This window comes from Artibeus jamaicensis, unplaced genomic scaffold (assembly GCF_021234435.1).
Source record: "Artibeus jamaicensis isolate MK-2021 breed Jamaican fruit bat unplaced genomic scaffold, CSHL_Jam_final contig_391, whole genome shotgun sequence".
Lineage (NCBI taxonomy): Eukaryota > Metazoa > Chordata > Mammalia > Chiroptera > Phyllostomidae > Artibeus > Artibeus jamaicensis.
The window spans coordinates 33,564,132-33,572,706 of NW_026521814.1; the positions used below are offsets into that span (position 1 = coordinate 33,564,132).

Consider the following 8,575-nt stretch of genomic DNA (forward strand, 5'->3'; position numbering starts at 1 on the left):
TCCTAAATGAAAGAACAGAGCAAAACTCAAGAGAAAGAACTAAACAAAATAGAGACAATATACAAGATGCAGAGTTCAAAACACTGATTATAAGGAGGCTCAGTGAACTTAGTGGGAACCTCAACAGCTTAAAAAAGGACTAGTTAGAAATGAAGGATACATTAACTGAAAGGAAGAATAATTTACTGAGAGACCACACTGTATTGCCGTCTCTGCTGCCACCATAGTGCCAGCCCCTTGAGTCTCAGCAAGGCCAGGTGATGCTTCAGAATGGGAGACAAGACAGTTTGAGAGCAAATTAGATCCATCTTCATTCAACATTACTTTCAGTTATTTAATAACGACAGAACCCAACTAGGTGCACTTTACATGGACACTTCATGCCTTGCAGGGGAAGGACAGCAATTCCATTGGAAAGCTGCCACTGTGGAGAAGTTGTTCAGCCTTCCATTCTAGAAAATCCAGCACAGCATCGTGGCATAGGACCATCTGCCCATGCCAGCCAGGTAGCTGCATCATCAGCGTGGTTGTGGGCCAGTGTAAAGCCAATGAAGACCCCATCATTGGGTTCCTGCAGATGTTCCCATTAAAGAACATCAGTGATGCTTGGGTTTACAGCAATGACATGTTCCGGCTTGCCCTGCACAACTCCTCCCAGCCAGGCACTCGTGCCGTTTCCTTCTCCCTCCTCCTCCCGATAACTATTCGCACTCCTCCACATGCTCCGAATACCATACACAAATGAGCAGGGCTGTGGTGGGACTGGGCACAGAGTGTCGCTGCTATCTAGGTATTGTATATGATGTTTGGACACTAGATTAGTTACATTCAACAGGAGAAGTTTGTGTTGTATCAGCCCAAAGATAGTCTTTTTTTTTTTAATCTACTGACAAGTTGCTCTAGTAACTCAAAGAAGAAGTGAAGGAGAAAGCAGCTGGGGCTGCTTTCAATAAACCACTGAGATACTGGCTTGTTCAGATGTTTCGATGCCTTGTGATGCAATAAAACCACAAAAGTTTTCTTAACAAAAAAGTAAGAGGACAATGTACAGAAAACCAACAGTAGATAAAGCTGAAAATTAAATCAAAAGTTTGGAATATAAAGAAGCAAAAAACAACCAGACAACAAAAAGAAAAAAGAATCCAAGAAAATGAGGAGAGTATAAAGAGCCTCTGGGACAACCTCAAACATACCAACATTCATGTCATGGGAGTGCCTGAAGGAGAAGAGAGAGCCCAGGCAACTGAAAACCTATTTGAAAAAATGACAGAAAATTTGCCCAACTTGGTTAGAAAACAGACATACAAGTCCAGGAGGCACAGAAAGTTCCAAACAAGATGAACCCAAAGAGACCCACACCAAGGCACATCATAATTAAAAAGCAAAATGTTAAAGACAGTCTTGGCCAGTGTAGCTCAGTAGATTGAGCATGGGCCTGGGAAGCAAAGGGTCATGGGTTCAATTCCTAGTTAGGGCACATGCCTGGGTAGCAGGCTGTGTTTCCTAGTGAGGGAGCACAAGAGGCAACCACACACTGATGTCTCTCTCCCTCTCTTTCTCCCTCTTTTCCTGTTTGTCTAAAAATAAATAAATAAAATCTAAAAAAATGTTAAAGACAAAGACAGAATCTTATAAGCAGGAAGAAAAAGACAGTTACTTACAAGAGAGTTCCTATAAGACTGTCAACTGATGTCTCAACAGAAACTTTGCAGGCCAAAAGGGATTGGTAGAAATATTCAAAGTGATGAAAGGCAAGGACCTACAATGAAGATTATTCTATCCAGAAAACCTATCATTTAAAACTGAAGGACAGATGAAGAGATTCCCAGATAAGAAGAAGCTAAAAGAGTTCATCATCACCAAACCCATATTATATGAAATATTAAAGGGTCTTCTTGTAGAAGAAGAAAAAATATGAACAAGAAAATGGCAATAAATGCATATCTGTTAACAACTGAATCTTTAAAAAATGAATGAATAAACGAAGCAGAAACAGACTCATAGATACAGAGAACATTTTGGTGGATGCCAGATGGGAGGGAGATGGAGAGATGGGTGAAAAAGGTAAAGGAATTAAGAAGTACACATCGGTTGTTACAGAATAGACATGGGGATATTAAGTACAGCATGGGAAATACAGTCAATAATATTCTAATAACTATGTATGGTGTCAGCTGGAGGCAAGATTTATTGGGATGATCACTTACTAAGTTACATAATGTCTAACCACTGAGGTGTACACCTGAAATTAATATGTATGTCAGCTGTAATTGAAAAAAAAACATTATTTAAAGAAGAAAAAAAAGATCAAATTAAGGGTGCTGACCAATTAAGACTGATTTAATAATGGTGTTTTCATCCCTGGCTGGTGTGGCTCAGTGGATTGAGTGCTGCCTGCGAACCAGGGGATTGCCAGTTCCATTCCTGGTCAGGGCACACACGTGGGTTGTGGGCTGGGACCTTGGTGGTGGGCGCGTGGCAGGCAGCCTCACACTGATGTTTCTCTTTCTCTCTTACTCCCTCCCTTCCCCTCTCTCTAAAAATAGATAAATAAAATCTTTTTTAAAATGATGATCTCAAAGTAAAAGAATATAATGATACTGTTTTACTGTTATAATAACATCTGAGAATGTTCAAAGCATTTTTACATCCATTAATTTTTCTTTTTAAATTTTTAAAAATATATTCTATTGATTAGGCTATTACAGTTGTACCATTTCCCCCTTTCATTCCCTTCTGCTTTGCACCTCCACTCCCACCCACATTCCCCCCACCTTAGTTCATGTCCATGGGTTGTACATACAAGTTCTTTGGCTTCTCTATTTCCCATACTATTCGTAATCTCCCCCTGTCTATTTTGTACGTACTATTTATGCTTCTTATTCCTTGTACTTTTCCTTCCATTCTCCCACATCCATTAATTTTTCAACCCTAACTATGGTAGTGAGGAATAAAGACAGTAGGCCCGATAAGAGTATTTTAATCACTAGCCATAGGATCACTCTTCTAACTCAGCAGCCCCCAACCTTCTTGGCACCAGGGACAGGTTTTAGGGAAGACAATTTTCCACAGAACAAGTTGGGGGTGGGCTAGGGTGGGAATTGTTTTGGAATGATTCAGGCACATTCAAGCTTACCCTGCACTGTGCGCCCGGTTCCTAACAGGCCCAGACTGGTACTGTTCCATGGTCTGGAGGATGGGGACCCTGTCCTAACTGGCAGAGCTGGACTAGAATCCAGGCATCTTGATTAGGTCTAGCTTTCTTTTCATTGCACTTCTAGAACAAACCTCACCCTCAGGATGACATGAAGAGAGACTTTCAAAAGAATCCACAGGAAGAGATATATCCAATAACAGAAAATTCAAGGTAAAAATTATGAAAAATTATAGTGTTCTAAAAAACAAAAGCCCAAACCATGTAATGTTGGATGATTGTTTTAGAATTCCCTTGATTCCCCATCAAGTTGGGTCCTGCACAGACAGACATTCAGGTTTACTCTTTGTTTATTACTTGGCTTGAGTTACTAGAGTCAGTTGATCACACTGTGCAGCCCAAACACCTGAGGGCTTATTTCTTCCCACCTCTGCTTTGTGATGAAAAGTTCTCAAGTGAGTGGGTGTTATTTGCCAGGAAATAACTTCACTAAAAAATGCTTAACAGGGAGTGACGAGTCCTAATTTCTTTTTCTCAGGGAATTTTTGAGTAAATAAATAGAAAATTTAGTTAACATTTTAAAAAATTATGACCAGTCTGTGTTAAACTCTATATTATTTGAACATTGTTTATTTCTTTTTATTTTATCATAGCATGTCCTTTCCAAGAATTTTTTTAGTTAAATCATTTGGAGGTCGGCTACAGTAATCTTCCGAGTAATATTGTTGTACAAACTGCACATGGGTCCTTCTGGGTCCATGAAAGAATAAAGTATACCTTCATTCCGAATGAGGTATACTTCATTCAGAAAGTATACCTTCTGGGTCCATGAAAGAATGAAGAATTTGTGAGAATACTTTCTGTTGCACGGTATGTGAAGAACAGCTTAGCTGGCTGTAGGATTTTTGGATCACAGTAATTTTCCATCAAATTTTGTGGATATTATTTCACTGTCTTTTTGAACTTGTTAAAGAGGAAATGTGTGATAATATTTGATTAATTTTCTTTGGTATAGGTAGATTTTATTTATTTATTTATTTTTAATATTGTATTTATTTACTTTTAGAGAGAGGGGAAGGGAAAGAGAAAGAGAGAGAGAAACAGCAATGTGCGAGAGATACATTCATTGGTTGCCTCTTGCGTGCCCCCAACCAGGGATCCGGCCCGCAACCCAGGTGTGTGTCCTGATCAGGAATTGAACTGACAACCTTTCAGTTCACAGGCCCGCACTCAATCCACTGAGCCATACCAGCCAGCGTTACTACAAGTATTTTTTAGGTCAGAATGCCTTTAGTTATTAAAAAAAGTTAAGTGCATACTAGATTTGGACCCAGTTGTCCTCTTTTGAAATTCAACACAGAAATTTTAACAGAACTAGGCACAAGGATGCTCACTCTATATTAGAAACAAATATCTTTCAAAGGGTGATTGGATAAGTAAATTATTATCTATTCATAAATGGAAGAGTATGCAGCCAGTGAAAAGAATTAATTTCATATGAAATTCATTCAGGATAAAATAAATGGGAAAAATTAAAAGCAAGCCCTGGCTGGTGTAGCTCAGTGGATTCAGAGAAGACTGTGAACCAAGGGGTCACTGGTTCGATTCCTGGTCAGGGCACATGCCTGTGTTGCAGGCCAGGTCCCTGTACAGGGCACATGAGAGCCAACCACACATTGATGATCCTCTCCCTCTCATTCTCCTTCTCTTCACCTCTCTCTAAAAATGAATAAATAAAATCTTTAAAAAATAAATAAAAAGCAAGTTTCAGGAGAGACTGACACTAGGGAAGCAAGGCCTAGGCCTAGGACACAATATTAAGGTAGCCCTCATTGTTAGGGTTGTAGGAGTGCATGGTTGGCCCCTGAAAGTGAGTATCTCTTTAAATTTTACATTCTAGTCTCTCTCCTCTTTTGCTCTATCCTAATCTCAGCCCTGCAATATGGTATACATCATATAATCTCATATTTGTAAGTACTAATTACATATATAAATAAATATATGTAATTGTGTAAATTATATATTTTAATATACAGTACATATATATACATTTTGGAAGGCATATACATATATGTGTGTATACCCGTATGTAATATATGCATATGTATATATTAGTTACATATACTTGTGTGTGCGCGCGCGTGTGTTTTAAAGGGAAAAATGGAAGAATAGAGGATGGGGCAAAAGTAGGTTTACGATGGTTCATATGAAAAATAGTACAATAATTAATAAATAATAATACAAGAATAAACTTTTCTGTTTTGCATACTCATAAACTGTAAACCTACTTTTGCCCTATGCCGTATATACCAAACTACTAGTAGTGTTTTTTTCTGGGGCATTGGAATACAGGGAATTTTCACTTTCAAAATAATATACTTCTGAAATCTTCTGTTAAAAAAGTATTAATAGCCAGTTGGACACATGCAGGGGAAGCAGCTTCTTGGAGGGGGGCAGAGGATGGAGCCTGTGGGATTTGTGCTTTTTGCAAGATAGAAGTCATGGAAAAAATCCAGAAGCTGATGCCCAATCCCATTTCACAGGTGTCAAAAAAATTTCAACTCTTATACTATCACAGGTAAAATTAATTGTGTATTGACCATGTATGGAAACATTGCTCTGCTGTTTTTAATACTTCAAGTTAAGGTCTAAAAAGCTCCAGCTGTGAAAGCAACCCAAAAGGGTTCTAAACTGTACCCCAACTGTTAATCTCTCATGCCCGGAGAAGTTAATGTCAACTTGTTATGGGATATTCAATTTGTACAAAAAAATCTTGAACCTGGAAAAAAACAATGAACAATTGCATATATTCGGTTACAGGAAAAGCAAGAAAGACTTTTAAAATAACAGCATAAGCACACAAAAGAGTTCCATGTGCTGTATTTTTTTGAATGTTGAGTACCTTGCATACCTGTGGTTGGTATCATATATGAAGAATGAAATAATGAAAAACTGAATGAGTATTATATGTTTTTGAGACATGCACTTTAAAAGTTGTATGATGGTACTCTCTCTGCTAAATTACACTTTTTACCAAGTAGAAGTTCAAGTTACACAAGCAAAAGCCAATTTTAGTTTCTACATGAATAGTGTCTTCCCATATACGTATTATCCAGATCTTCTAGATAAAGATCAGATTAAGAGACTTTCAAATGGGAATTTCAAAGCAACTTAAAGATATTAATTAGTCCTCACAACAATTCTGAAGTGGGTGTATTTTATTCATGTGTGTTTTCTGTATGAGAAGACTGATAGGCTGAATGATTTCCCAATATCCCATACTCCATTTTTGTTAGTGAAATGAAATTGCTTCATTGATCTACCTTTAAAAAAAAGATTTTATTTATTTTATTTTTAGTGAGAGTAGAAGAAGGGAGAAAGGGAGAGAAACATTGATGTGTGAGAGAAACATCAATTGCTTACCTCTAGCACGCTCCCAACTGCCCCCACTGGGGACATGGCCTGCAATCCAGGTGAGTTCCCCTGAAGAGTAATCAAACTGGTGATCTTTTGCTTTGTGGGATGATGCGCCACAACAGTCAGAGTGGTCTACCTTTTTTTTTTTGAAGAGAGATAATGTAATTTTTGGGTGGATAAGCCAAACTCAAATAACTTCTATTCATGTGTCAAATTAAAGAAAAAAAAAGCTATAGGTATTTTTATTTTTTTGTATTCTAAACAATCAGGAGTACATTTAATTAACTCTGTACTCCAGTAGTTGCCTGGGACAATGTTTCTAAATTAAAATATCTATTTTACCATATATAAGTAGTCAGAGGTAGAACTCTGTGGTAGCATCATCAGAGATCTCTCTGGGTATTTCATTAATTACAAGAAAGTACTCACAGATGAAATAATGTGATTTAGTGAGTAGAAGACCTATTTTTAAAGATAATGGACTGGTTCACTGAAAAAATACAATCAACTCTTGGGAAAGATAGGGTTAAAATACCCTCTGTTTATATTACTACTATGTTAACCATGTTATAAGCCTTATCTCATTTAATCCACAACATGATGAGGTAGTTCCTACAGTTACACTTTTTGTTTTACAAATAGAGAGCTTGATGAGATTTATTTTACATTCTACAGTGATGTTAAATTTGGTAAGAAGCCAGGAAGGATTCTAAGAATCAAGTAAATAATGCCAATTTTTAAAAAGATTTTCTTTATTTATTTTAAAAGGTTTTATTTATTTATCTTTAGAGGGGAAGGGAAGGAGAGAGGGAGAGAAATATCTCATGTGTCCCCTTCTGGGAACTGGCCTGCAACCCAGGCATGTGCCCTGACTGGGAACCGAACCGTGATCCTCTGGTTCACAGGCGCTCACTCAATCCTCTGAGCTACGCCAGCCAGGCCAATAATGCCAACTTGATCCTGCAATTTATTTCTCATTTTTTTTTTTAGATTTTATTTATTTATTTTTAGAGAGAAGGGAATGGAGAGAGTAAGAGAGGGAGAGAAATATCCATGTGTAGTTGCATCTCAAGCGGCCCCTACCAGGGACCTGGCCCGAAACCCAGGCATATGCCCTAACTGGGAATTGAACTGGTGACCCTTTTGGTTTGCAGCCCACAGTCACCCCACTGAGCCACACCAGCCAGGGCTACTTCTCATTATTTTTTATTCACACCCCACCCCCACTTGAATAGGTGCATAATTTTAACTGCCACTTTAAACCATATTTTTATGAATATATTCATTTAACAAGAATTATAACCAATTAAATTCTTCATCAAATTTCTATGCAGTGACAGTGAAACTATTTCCAATATTTTTCTATTCTCATTTTTATTTTACTGAAATGATTATGCTCAGGATCCACTTTTTTCATGTACATTTTACTATAAGATTCATTTCAGTCACCAGGTTTTTATCTTTATAAATTCTATATTAACTACTACTATGGTGAGATTTCTTTTGTAGCTATTACTTCTGTCAAACTTTATTTTTCCCTGTGACACAGTCAAAACATGGTCAAAACATCCATTTTTGCCTGGGATACAAGAACTCAATATAGGTCATTTGTTACAATAGTAATTCTGAGACAAGTATTGTAATACCTGTTCTAGCCACCCCATCGGAGAAAGGCTGAAATGTAAAATAGTTATGAAAATGCTTTGTAATCTGTAAAGTTAAGTAAATGTCACTTTAAGATTGTTGAAACAAATCATATAAATCCATCCTCCTGGAATTGTTCTAGAAGGCAAGCACCTTCCTATTCCTGCTATAATGTAATTTGCAAATTTTGCTTGAAAACTTCAGCTGATTTTCTAAGTAAATCCTCGTGACTTCACTCATTCTTATATTGCCATTTGTTTTCCATTCTGACATTATTAATATTTTTTCTCTAATTTTGGTATAAAATCCTCTGTGATGTAGAGACCAGCGACCAGGTTTAGCACTATAATAGATTAGTAC

General features: G+C 37.3%; 1 pseudogene; it reads left to right on the top strand.

The window, feature by feature from the left end:
* Positions 1-270: 270 nt before the first annotated feature.
* On the top strand, positions 271-745 carry LOC119055266 (nuclear transport factor 2-like; annotated as a pseudogene).
* The last annotated feature ends 7,830 nt before the right edge of the window (positions 746-8,575 follow it).